Genomic DNA, 12529 nt, shown 5'->3' with positions numbered 1-12529 from the left:
GCTCTCTCCTGCTCAAATTTTCAGGTTGTCAGCCATGAATTCTTCTACTGAATGGCAACAGTTATGCACTAGTTTCTCATACAAGGTTTTTTCAGTGTTTCTAAATTTGTACTGAGCAATTCTCTTCCTTTCACTTCGTTATAAATTATCATACTCATATACTGTGGCATTTGAGCATAAAGTTTTAAACCGTGGGTGGGTAGGATAAAATTATTTTGATTTCTAGTATTGTAATCATGTTGAAAATTATTTGCTACAAATAGATCAAGTTACTATGTAAAAAGATAATCAGCTCATAGATGTATAGAGGGGGAACACTTACTATACTTAGATTCTTTAGGAGTGGGTGACATGATTTTCTTCACCCTACAATGTGCATATTTCTAACGATAGTTTTCGGAAGTTTTAATATTTGATACATATGGTTTGAGTTACCCCAAAATACAATTCCAGATCTTATTACTGACTCAAAGTAGCTGTGACATACCAATTTTCTTATGTCCATACTGGTAGAATTGTACAGTCTCCTTATTGCAAATGCTAGGGTATTTAATTTATTTGCAAGGTACTTTATATGTGAGCCCCATGATAGATTTTTATACAGTTGCATTCCCAAGAATTTCACATAGCCTGCTGCATATTATGGTTTTTGTAACTTATCTGAATATCATTTAATTTTGCTTGTTTTGTTTTATACTGCATTAACTAAGTGTTTTCCATGTTTAATTTTAACCCATGTAAATCAAAGCAGGTATCTAATTTTTCTAAAGTATTTAATACAGTTTGTGGAATTTGGTCAGTACTGTTGCTTTCAGTATTACAGGTGTTTCATCTGCAAATAAAACTGAATGACACTCAATATTAAGTGGTAGATCGTTTACGTAAAACAGAAACAGCATGGGATCTAAGACAGAACCTTGGGGTGCTCATTGTTAAATAGTTTTCCATTTTGAAGTGAAAATTCCTCTCTATGATGATAGAACCACTATTTGTCTTCAGTTGATTAGGTAAGACTTAAAACATTGTAATAAAGTATCCCTAATTCCACACTTTTCCAGTATACAGAGTAGAAATAGCTTGTACTCCAGAGTAGCTTCACATATTTGTAAAAATGAAGTACTAAGAAAATGTCAATTTGATTTTCAGAAAGGCTTTTGAACAGAAAATGCTATGTATGCTTTCACTAATCAAATATTAAATACTGTGAATAACAGCACTCACTGGGATATTTTGTGATCTCCCAAACGCTTTTGACTATGTGAATCATGAAATTCTTCTAAATAAGCTTAAGTGTTGTAGTGTGAGAGGGATAGTGCACAAACAGTTTAATTCATTTTTAACTGGAAGAGTGCAGAAGGTTGAAATTAACAGTACAGATAGTCTACAGAAATCAATAGTCCTCTAACTGGGGAGGTGTCAAGAACTGTGTCCTACAGGGTTCAGTCTTGGGTTACTTGTTGTTCGTAATATGTGTTAATGACTTGCCACCCATGAAAATGCAAAGCTAATTCTTTTTGTGATGATAGAAGTATAGTATTCACACATAACAAACAAGAATTAGCCGAGGAAATTGTAAATAATGTCTTTCAGAAACTTATTAAGTCATTCTCTTCAAATGGACTCCCACTAAATTTTGAGAAAACAAGATATGTACAGGGCACTGTACAGTAAATAGCATAACACCATTGATAAATATAGACTTTGAATAGAAGTCTGTTGCTAGGGCAGAATGTTCAAAATTTTTGGGTGTGTGCACTGATGAGAAATTGAATCGGGAGAAACACACTGATGATCTGCTGAAACACTTGCGTTCAGCTATTAGGGTTAGTACAAATTTTGGTGATAAACATATCAGTAAATTAGCTTACTAAGCCTATTGTCATTCACTGCTTTCATATGGCATCATATTTTGGGATAATTCATCATTAAGAGAAAGAGTATTCATTGCACAAAAGCATGTAATCAGAATAATAGCTGGAGACCACCCAAGATCACCTTGCAGACATTTATTTAAGGAACTTGGTATATTCACTATATCTTTGCAATACATATATTCACTTATGAAATTTGTTGTTAGTAACCTACCCCAATTCAAAAATCATAGCGAAATGCATAGCTAGCTACAACACTAGCAGAAAGGATGATCTTCACTATTCTGGATTAAATCGGAGTTTGACACAGAAAGTGGTTAATTATGCTGCCACAAAATCTTTGGTCATTTGTCAAATAGCATTAAAAGGCTGACAGATAGCCATCCAACATTTAAAAACAAATTAAAAGAATTTCTAAATGATGATGCCTTCTACTCATCAGATGAATTTTTAGGTATGAAGTAGTAACTATAACAAAAATTAATAAATAAGTAAATTAAAAAAGTGTGTAATGAAAACTCATTTAAATTGACATGTTCTACATCATTATGAAATGTTGTATTCATGATCTATGGAATAAGTATTAAGGTAATGTAATGCAAGGAATGATTCACACTATCAAAGGCCTTTGATAGCTTGCAAAAAATTCCTGTGGCATACAGTGAGTTGTCTAGAGAGGAGCTAATTTTATCTACAAAATGGTTTATAGCAGATACTGTGGTTTTGCCTTTTTGAAATCCATACTGATTTTCTGAGCTTGTTTTAAATTTTTTCTTTGAAATTTCGAATTTATATTGTGGCTACCTTTTTGAATATGTTTGATAGTGCTGGAAGAAGAGAGATTTGGCGATAGTTTACCATGTGTTCTTTTGTGCCTTTTTTGAATAGTGGCTTGACTACTGTGTACTTAAGTGTGTGTGGAGAATAACCTTCTTGAATGGCCTGGTTAACTATTGTAGATAGTGCCTGTACAATTATTGTAGAGACTGTTTTTAACACTTTTGTTGGTATCTCATCCCATGCTGCTGATGTTTTTCTTCTTTCTAAATATTTTACAGTAATTTTGCTAAATGTACTGAAAACTCCACCTTCAAATTGCTCAGTGTTAAAGAAATTTACCTTATCTGAGTAATTCTCCACATTGATGTTTGACTTGTTTACGTTTATGAAGAATTCATTAAATAATTCAGCAATATTATGAAAAGCAACTTTCCTTTTCAACTTTTCTCTTCATAATATAGTTACATTCCATCCTGGATTTTCCATTGTTAGAAATTTAAGCAGGATTTACAGTAGTTTTGTTCTCTTATCATGATTTTATAAATATTATGACCTCTAGCTGTGTCACTAGTTTCAGCTTTGATCACTGACCATAATGCCTTTGATTTGTTTTCACTTTCCAAAATAAATCTATTATTTGCCAGTTCTTTTGCTGCCTTTACAACTTTTTTAAAAGTGTTTTTGTAATTTTTTATATGGGTAACGAAAGCCATGTTTCAGTTCCTTGTGTATCTGTCATTTTGTTACAGTAGAGATTTTTATTCCCTCAATAATCCACTTACTTTATTTCATACTTTTTTTATGATGTATGGTAAGGGGGAAAGATTCATTAAAAATGTGCTGGAAGTTTTCCAAGAAAGAAGCAAAATTTTTAGAACGTGAAATACTGTTATCTATAGCCCACTCCACCTTATTTAATCTATGATGGAATAAGTCCATATTTTCTGTGCAGAACTAGTGTTTGATGCAGATGTTTTTTTTAAGCAAGGTTCTGTTGTTTTTGGTACTCCATAAATAGACCACAATGATCAGAAAGTCCTAAACCTAAATAAAATTCATTTGTCTCATTATAAGTGTAATTGGTTAAAATATTATTTACACATGTTGCTGACATTTCATTTACTTGAGTAAAATCAGTTAAATTATCACTGAAACTTGATATTTGAATCATGTCGGTGAATTTTGTTGAGTTGTTGGCTTCACTGGCTAAATCTATCTTGAAATCAGCAGTTATTAAGAACCTTTTCTTGATTCCATTTCGAGATAACCAGACTATGAAGTGATATGTATTTTTGCAACACAGAACTATCTAGTACAATCACAAAATTATTTTTTTAGTACTCTGTAAAATATTTTGATACTTCTAAGACTCCACCAAGATGCTACACACTGCTCACAACTAAATTACAAACATGATAAAGAAACTGCTTTTTGTTACCTTCGACTCACATGTCTGTTTGATACAGGAAGTTCTCCTTCCATACATAAAAGCCCACTTTCTAATAGGAAAATCTTGACATTCATTTAAAGTGATTGCTCTCCTTTTTCCAACCATTTTCTCTTTTCCCAGTTATGTTTGGCTTTTAGTCATTAGTGTGCTACAGAATTTAAGCTCTATCATTTTCATATTGGCTAGAAAGAGTACAGGAGAAACAAGCTGACGTGTTATCATTGGCTAGTAACTGGTACCTGAATACTGTGCAATTCAGCCCTCCTAACAAAAACAACAGACTTTTATTTTACCCTTATTTGCTCTATTGGTCCTGCATATCCCACGAGTCAGCTTTTTGAATACATAACAACATTATGTGACACTGATTTCCTTCTTTAGTCCTTTAGATTCCGCAACTCTGGTCAGAATTTAGCATTGGCATATCATGTTTACAATATTGATCTCAGAGTTGTCTGCATGCTGGAATCTACTGAGCATCATATGGTCACAGTTACACCCAGAATCATTTTACATAGAGAACATGGACAATGTTTCTAGTATATCAGATGGATTTAAAAACCTTGAAGTCCAAAAATAATCTGGATAAAAATTCAGGACCCTGTGCCATCCATATTATTGTATAGACCCATCTGAAAAGTTGGTTTTACAGATTGGGTTGGTATTCAGACTCCTTGGCCCACATTAGTAACTGGCTGAAATAATCATGTACATTTTTTTGGATTAAAGGAACAATCTACATGAAGGACATCTCAAAATTTCAACAACAGTTAAAAACATCAACAAGGTATTATACTTGATAATTCCTGATTAAAGTTGCATAGAGTAGCTGGTGCCACAGGCATATAAGAAGGAAGCATACTGTCCATTTCACATGAAGAATTAGCCAAAAGAAACCTTTGAGCAAGATATGTGGCATTTTCTTTCTAATTCTTGACAAAGCAAATACAAAAATACTTTTCTCAGCAATGTTTATAACATTATTTTTATCCATCAAATTTTGTGGCCTGATTTATTACCTTGAATGATAAATGGACCAATTTGGCATCAGAAAGGTAACAGAAATCAAAGCAATGGATAGAAGCCGGCAGTTACGTACCAGTAAAAGGAAAAGTTGCTGCAATGTGTTGGAAGGGAAAGAATACAGCATTTTTAATTTTTTGTTTTGGTGGAGGGGGAGTGAGTATTGCAAAAAGGGTTTTTCTGATTAGTTACCTTGGAAAGGATGAAACAATATTTGACGGTATTCTGCAGTTTGTCTTGACTAGTTGCATGGAAAACATTATTTTAAAAAATGAGAGAAGGCTGAAATTACAAAGGAAAAAAATCAGATCAGGTTTTCCAGAACTACACTGTGAGGATAGAATCTACTGGCTCGAAAATTATTGCACAAAGTATATTGACATTAAAGAGAACTACTATTCTTCTTCTAGTTCCTAAAACATTTCTGATTAATGCAGGTCCTCCACAAAGTCTCTTTCAGTCTTCTATTTTCTATCGAAGACTTGTCATTGAGCATTTCCTTGCATTGTAGTCCTCTCTGATTCACATCATTCTCCTGGTCTCTCCATCTTGTTTGTAGTCTTCCAATTGGCCTTTTTTCAGATACTGTCCATTCCAGAGATCTTCAGGCAGCGTTTCTTTTCCCATTCTTTTATTGTGGCCATGTCAATCTATTCCTCTCCATCGTCTCTTTTAGGTGACTGATCTGAAGCATGTTTCTTTTTGTTTCATGTCTTATTGTGTCCCTTCTCAGTCAGGACCCCTTATAGAGAGTGCATCTCTGTCCCTTGTATTCTACTCAGATCTTTAAACAATGAAAAATACAGGATGGAGTAATGGCAGTATTATGAAAAAGAAAGATTCTGTCCATTCCAGAGTTCTTCAGGCAGTGTTTTTTTTCCATTCTTTTATTGTGGCCATGTCTCGTATACAGGAGATGTTGAGTCACAGACAGATACAACAAAAAGACTGCCCTACATGTTGATCTTTCAGTAAAAAGGCCTTTTGCTAAAGTAGACAAAACACACACACACACACACACACACACACACACACACACACACACACACACACACACCTTGGAAGGACAGGAATTAACAAAGGTTGAGGCCATGGGGGATATGGAAATGTAGGACATATTGCAAGATGAGTTCCCACCCATATAATGGAGAAAAGTTGGTGTGGGTAAGAAGGATCCAGTTGGTGTAGGCTGTGAAGCAGGCATTAAAGCAATGAATATTGTGTGTAGCAACTTGGTGGTCCAGCTGTCTTTTGGTCACAGTCTGTCAGTGGCCATTCGTCCAGATATATTTCTTGTCGGTTATCATGCCCACGTAGAACGCAGGACTGTGGTTGCAGCTTAGTTTGTAGATGAGATGACTACTTTCACTGGTAGCCCTGCCGTTGATGGGATAGGTAATACTTGTGACATTGTAGTAGGTAGTGATGGGAGGTTGTATGGGACAGGTCATGCATTTAGATCTACTGCAGGGGTGTGAGACATGAGGCAAGGGATTTGAAGCAGGGGTGGAGTAGGGATGGACAAGGATATTGCGTAGGTTTGATGTGCAGTAGAATACCACTGTGGGAGGGACAGTGGATAGGATATTCCTCATTTCAGTGCTCAACGAGAGGAAGTCAATCCCTGGTGGAGAATATGATTCAGTTGCTCAAGCCCTGGGTGGTACCGGGTCACTAGATGAGGGCTTCTTTGTGGTCAGATAGTGGGACTCTGGGAGGTCGTTGGTGACTCGAGAGATAAGACACCCCTAGCCTCATGGCTCATATCTCTGCAATAGATGTAGATACAAGGTGTGTGTCACACAACCTCCCAGCATCATCTATTCCAGTCTGGTCACAATCATCGCCTATCCCATCAAAGGCAGGACTACCTGTGAAAGCAGTTACATGAGCTACAAACTAAGCTGAAATCACTGTGCTGTGTTCTATGTGGGCATGACAATCGACAAGATTTGACATGTAAGTTGCCGAAGTGGCGTCAAATCGAAAGACTTGCACCAGGCTAACAGTCTACCTGACGGGAGGCCCTAGTCACACGGCTAAAATCGATAAGATGTCTGCCTGCCTGAATGGCCACCGATAAACTGTGGGAAAATCCACCTATCACCTTTCCCGCTACCACTCCTGCACTACACAGTCTTCTATTGTATCCATGCACCCACCGTCTTTTTTCCCCCCCTCCTCTACTACTTTTCTTTTCTGCTCCCCCTGCCACCCCAACCCTCTAACCTAGCTGCCCTACCCTGACCCCACCACATCCCTACATGCTCCCGCAAGTAGCAGTTTACATCCCCCCCCCCCTACCCTGCATCACCCTCTCCCCCCCCCCCCCACCCCACCACCACCACCACCACCACCACCACCACCACCACCACCACCACCAAGATTGCTTCTCCTATCAGCCACAGTTGCGTGCATTCCGGCCTCAGTAGCCCAACACAGTGATCTTGTGTTTGTGTGCTGTGCATTATGCATGCATGAATGTGTGCATGTTATCTACTATGGCCTTCTGGCTGAAAGTTCAACATGTATGGCAGTCTTTTTGTTGTGTCTGTCTGTGACTCAATAGGGTTGTGGCAACAATGATTACCGAGTATAAAAACAGCTAAAAGAAGCAGAAAGATATGTATGTTCTGTAAACAAGATAAAAAATCAGTAGTATCACATCACACTGAGGAACTTGAAACTTTCAGCACTGGGCAGGAGCAGGTAAAAGAACTATGGCTCAACTTTAAAAGAATAGTTGACCATGCACTGGATAGATATGTATCCAGCAGAACAGCTCATAATGGAGAGAACCTCAGTCACTGTAAAGAAACTTCTAAAGATATAGTTTACTGCACAATAGGTGTAAAATAAAGCATAGGCCTATAGATAGATAGAAGAGAGCAGTGTGTGATGGCTTCAGTGATTAACATAGCAGAATATTGTCAAATGATCTTTCACAGAACCCAAAGAAATTCTGGTCATATGTAAAGTGGCACTAAAGCCTGTGTCCAGACCCTAGTGAATGAGACGGGAACTGAAACTGAGGGTAACAAAGCAAAACATGAAATGCTTAAATTCATTTTGAAGTGTCCGTTTACAAAGGAAAACCCAGGAGAACTGCCCCAATTTAATCCTTGCACCACAGGAGTGATGAGTGAAATAATTATTAGTGTCAGTGGTGTTGAGAAAATGCTGAAATCATTAAAACTGAACAAAGCTTCAGATCCTGATGGAATCCCTGTCTGATTATATAATGAATTTACAACTTAGTTAGCCCCTCTTGTAACTATAATCTAGCATAGATCCCACAAACAAAAATCCGTGCCCCAGTTCTTGGAAAAAAACACACATCTGTCTACAACAAGGGTTGTAGAAGTGATCTGCAAACCTACTGCCCAACAAAACTACTGTCCAGTATCCTTGACAACAATTTGTTATAGAATCTTAGAACATATTCATTGTTCAAACATAATGAAATATCCTCAGCAGAATAACCTCCTCAGTGCCAACCATCATGGATTCTGAACACATCCATTGTGTGAAACCTGACTTGCACTTTTCTCAGTGACATACTGAAAGCTTTGGATCAAGGCAGCCAGGTAGATGTAGTATTTTTTGATTTCTGAAAAGCATTTGACTCAGCCTCACACCTATGCTTATTGTCAAAAGTACATCATATAGGATATCAAGTGAAATTTGTGATTTGTTTCAGGATTTTTGGTAGGAAAGACACAGCATGTTATCTTAGATGGAGAGTCATCATCAGATGTAGAGGTAACGTTGGGTTTGACCTAGGGAAGTGTGATGCTACTCTAGCTGTTCATGTTGTATACTAATAACCTTGCAGACAAGATTAATAGTAACCTCAGACTTTTTGCAGATGATGCAGTTATCTGTAACGAAGTACTTTCTGAAAGAACATGCATAAATATTCAATCAGATCCTGACAAGATCCGCTTTAAATATACTGCAGTGGAAAATTGCGCACGTAACACAAAAGATTAAGCATCCTCAAACTGTAACATCAATGAGTCGCTGTTGGAATCAGCCAATTCTACAAATATCTGAGGGTAACACTTTGTAGGAATTTGAAATGGAATGATCACATAGGTTCAATCAAGGGTAAGGCAGGTGGTAGACTTTGGTTTATTAGTAGAATACTGGGAAAGTGCAGTCAGTCTACAAAGGTGATTGGTTAAAAATCATTCATACAACTGCTCAAGTTTGTGGGACCTGTACCAGATAGAACTATAGGGGATATTGAAGAGAAGAGAAGGGCACCATGGAGTGTCACACGTTTGTTTGATTTGTGGGAAAGTGTCACAGAGGTACTGAAGAAACTGAACTGGCATACTCTTGAAGATAATTGTAATCTAACCCAAGAAAGTCTATTAACAAAGTTTCAAGAATCGGCTTTAAATGATGACTGAAGGAATATACTATAATGCTCTATGTATCGCTCACGTAGGGATTGTGAGGATAAGATCAGAATAATTACTGCACGCACAGAGGCATTCAAACAATTATTCTTCTCATGCTGCATACATGTTTGTTTAGTCACAGGAATACTCAGAAAGCTCCAGTGCGAGCCACTACAAAAGAGATGCCATGTACTGCAGAGAGTCTTGCTCTTAAAATTCTGAGGACCAACATCAGTAAAGTGACAAACTACTTTGTCCAGCATAAAACTTGTATAATGACATTGATTATAAAATTAGATAAATTTAGGTCTATGCTGAGGGATTCTTTTCTCATACAATCTGCAAATTGGTTTTCAAGTAGACAAAAATGCCCCTGGCACACTATGCAGCTGTAAGTACCCCAACATATGTGCCTGCAGCTGGTCTGTACAGTTTTAAGTATGCAGAGTGCACTCCAGCTTATGACAGAGAACATGAATATGTACGGTGTGCTATGATTATTTAACTATGTTAATACTTTTGACAGAGACACAGGATTTTTTTAAATTTTATTTTTATTGACACAAGAGTAATGATACCATATAGGCTGCTGCAATAACTTATGTCTCCTTAAGATATTTTTTATCTAAGTTAGTGGTGAATAAAGTTTTATTTTATGAAAAAGCTCTTGTTGACTAATAAATACAACTTTATTCACAAAAACTTTATTGATTTTTTGCTGCATTACCCCATAATATTATGGTGTAAAGCAGCAGAGAGTGAAAGTATGTAAAATATATTAGGACCTTTGTATGGAAGGTGTCACATTGAAAAATATTCCTAGCTGCAAAGCAAACTTAGTTATGATTTCAGCAAAGTGGCGTACTGACTTCAGTTTATTTTGTTATCGATCTGGAAACATATAAACTTGACATTAGAACCTTCATTTAGTATGTGATGGTAATAGATAACTTTAGGATTTGTAAGTCACTATTGTTTGCAGTTTGTAGACATTGTCTGTTGACTGATAAAGAGTTAACTATTTGTTGTTATCCTATTACAAGTCTGCTCAGTTTTTATCTTAACTGCATCTAGAACGTATAGTGTGTGTAAGTGACAAATACCATTGCATAACAAGAGACAGTCTTCAAACTTGGATACTTATTTTTGTAAGAATTATGGTTCAAATGGCTCTGAGCACTATGAGACTAGAACTTAGAACTACTTAAACCTAACTAACCTAAGGACATCACACACATCCATGCCCCCGAGGCAGGATTCGAACCTGTGACTGTAGCGGTCGCGCGGTTCCAGACTGTAGCACCTAGAACCACTCGGCCACCCTGGCCGGCGTAAGAATTATATTGTACTTCCAAGAACCACACTACCCTGGCTGAGGAGAATGAGAATGAAATTTAAATAGATATTTCTGTGAATAAAGGAAATACACAACTCTAGAAAAAAATCTAAGTTACAAACAACAGATTGAACAATGGATCTCCAGGTGGAATATCAACAATGTAGAAAAAGACAGATTGCCAGTTGCCATAAAGAAGACATGTCAAGTTGCAGACAGGCAGAAATAAGACACTTACATAAAGCTTTCGACCACAACATTCATCAGTTCAAATTGTGTGTTAGGTGTGCTTGCTTGTGTGTGTGAACAGTATGTGTCTCTCTGCTACTGATGAAGGCTGTGACTGATATGTGTGTGTGACATGTGCTTGCTTGCTCTCTCTCTCTCTCTCTTTTGTGTGTGTGTGTGTGTGTGTGTGTGTGTGTGTGTGTGTGTGTGTGTGTGTCTGTCACACATGCACCTCTCTTTTACTGATGAAGGCTGTGGCCAATAGCTTTGTTACAAACACATAGAAAGAGCTACAAGTACATAGCTTGAAGGTACTAGCACTAATGGCTCTCTCCTCTTAAACTGAAAAATAAAGATGAAAGAAACAAAGTCAAGATGATTAGTACCTATCAATTCAGAGAGCTAAAAATTAAAAATAATTCAGTGAAGCCAAAGGGTATTTCACATTAAGACTGTCACTTATTTATGTTACAAATCGAGCCTGCTCACTTCACCAACAACTTACAGTGAGAATTTTCACAGTGAAGTTGGATTCATCTTTGAAGAGCACATCTCACAGTTCATTCATTCATTGCCCAATCTTGGTGATGCTAACTCCATAGTGAATGTACTCATGTCTCCTCTGCCACAAGTGGAAGATACCTCTTGCAAACAGAACAATTGTTCTGAGCTTTTGATATGCAATTTGTGAGGAAACTGCAACTCCTGGGACAGTTTTGAAATCTGTAGACAGATAAAAGTTAACCTTAACTATTTGTTGTTAACACTATTAAAGGTCTCCTCAGTTTTTATCTTACAATATTACCATTATATGGTGAGCAGCAACTTTCCTTTTCATAACACTGTTACATTCCATCCTGGATTTTCCATTTTTCGGTTTTTATCTTATCTGCGACTGGAACATAAAGTGTGTGTTAGATTTCATCAAGCAGTTAATGCCAGGTATCAGTCCCGTTGTAGAATAGTAACTGTAAGTCAACTTTGCACAAGCCTGCAAGTGTTTCCTGTGCTTTGGAACCAATGCCAAAATTCTGCTTTCTTTTGTTTATGGAACATTCAACACTGGTTGAGGATGTGGTCTATGTCAGACCTGTTGTAAGGTGCCTGAAGGGTTTAGCCCACAAAACAGATCCATGATAGCGTCTTTATGTCATTACAGTAAACTTCAGCTAGAGAATTCACTCTTCTCATAAATAAGGGGTTTAAATCATTTTTCCATCCATCTACTATAAAAAAAATGAAGTATCCATTTCGCTTGTAGAGTAATTCCAGTGTGATGGTCAAATTGCTTATTATCTCTGATGATACATGATGATACATTTGTTTATTGATTTAGTTAAATATTGATAACTTTTTCATTATTATATTTTAGGATGTAAGTTTACTACATAATAATAACCGTAACCTAAAAGTATTTCTTTGACTTTATGCT

At 36.8% G+C, this 12529-nt stretch overlaps 1 protein-coding gene across 3 annotated transcripts in view; it reads left to right on the top strand.

Annotated features, from left to right (window-relative positions):
- The window catches only part of LOC126095217 (serine/threonine-protein kinase ULK3), a 122227-nt gene that overhangs the window by 28085 nt on the left and 81613 nt on the right, over window positions 1–12529 (top strand). The window lies entirely within an intron of this gene.

Source organism: Schistocerca cancellata, chromosome 8 (assembly GCF_023864275.1).
Source record: "Schistocerca cancellata isolate TAMUIC-IGC-003103 chromosome 8, iqSchCanc2.1, whole genome shotgun sequence".
NCBI classification, from domain to species: Eukaryota; Metazoa; Arthropoda; class Insecta; order Orthoptera; family Acrididae; genus Schistocerca; species Schistocerca cancellata.
This window is presented reverse-complemented; position numbering and strand designations above follow the sequence as displayed.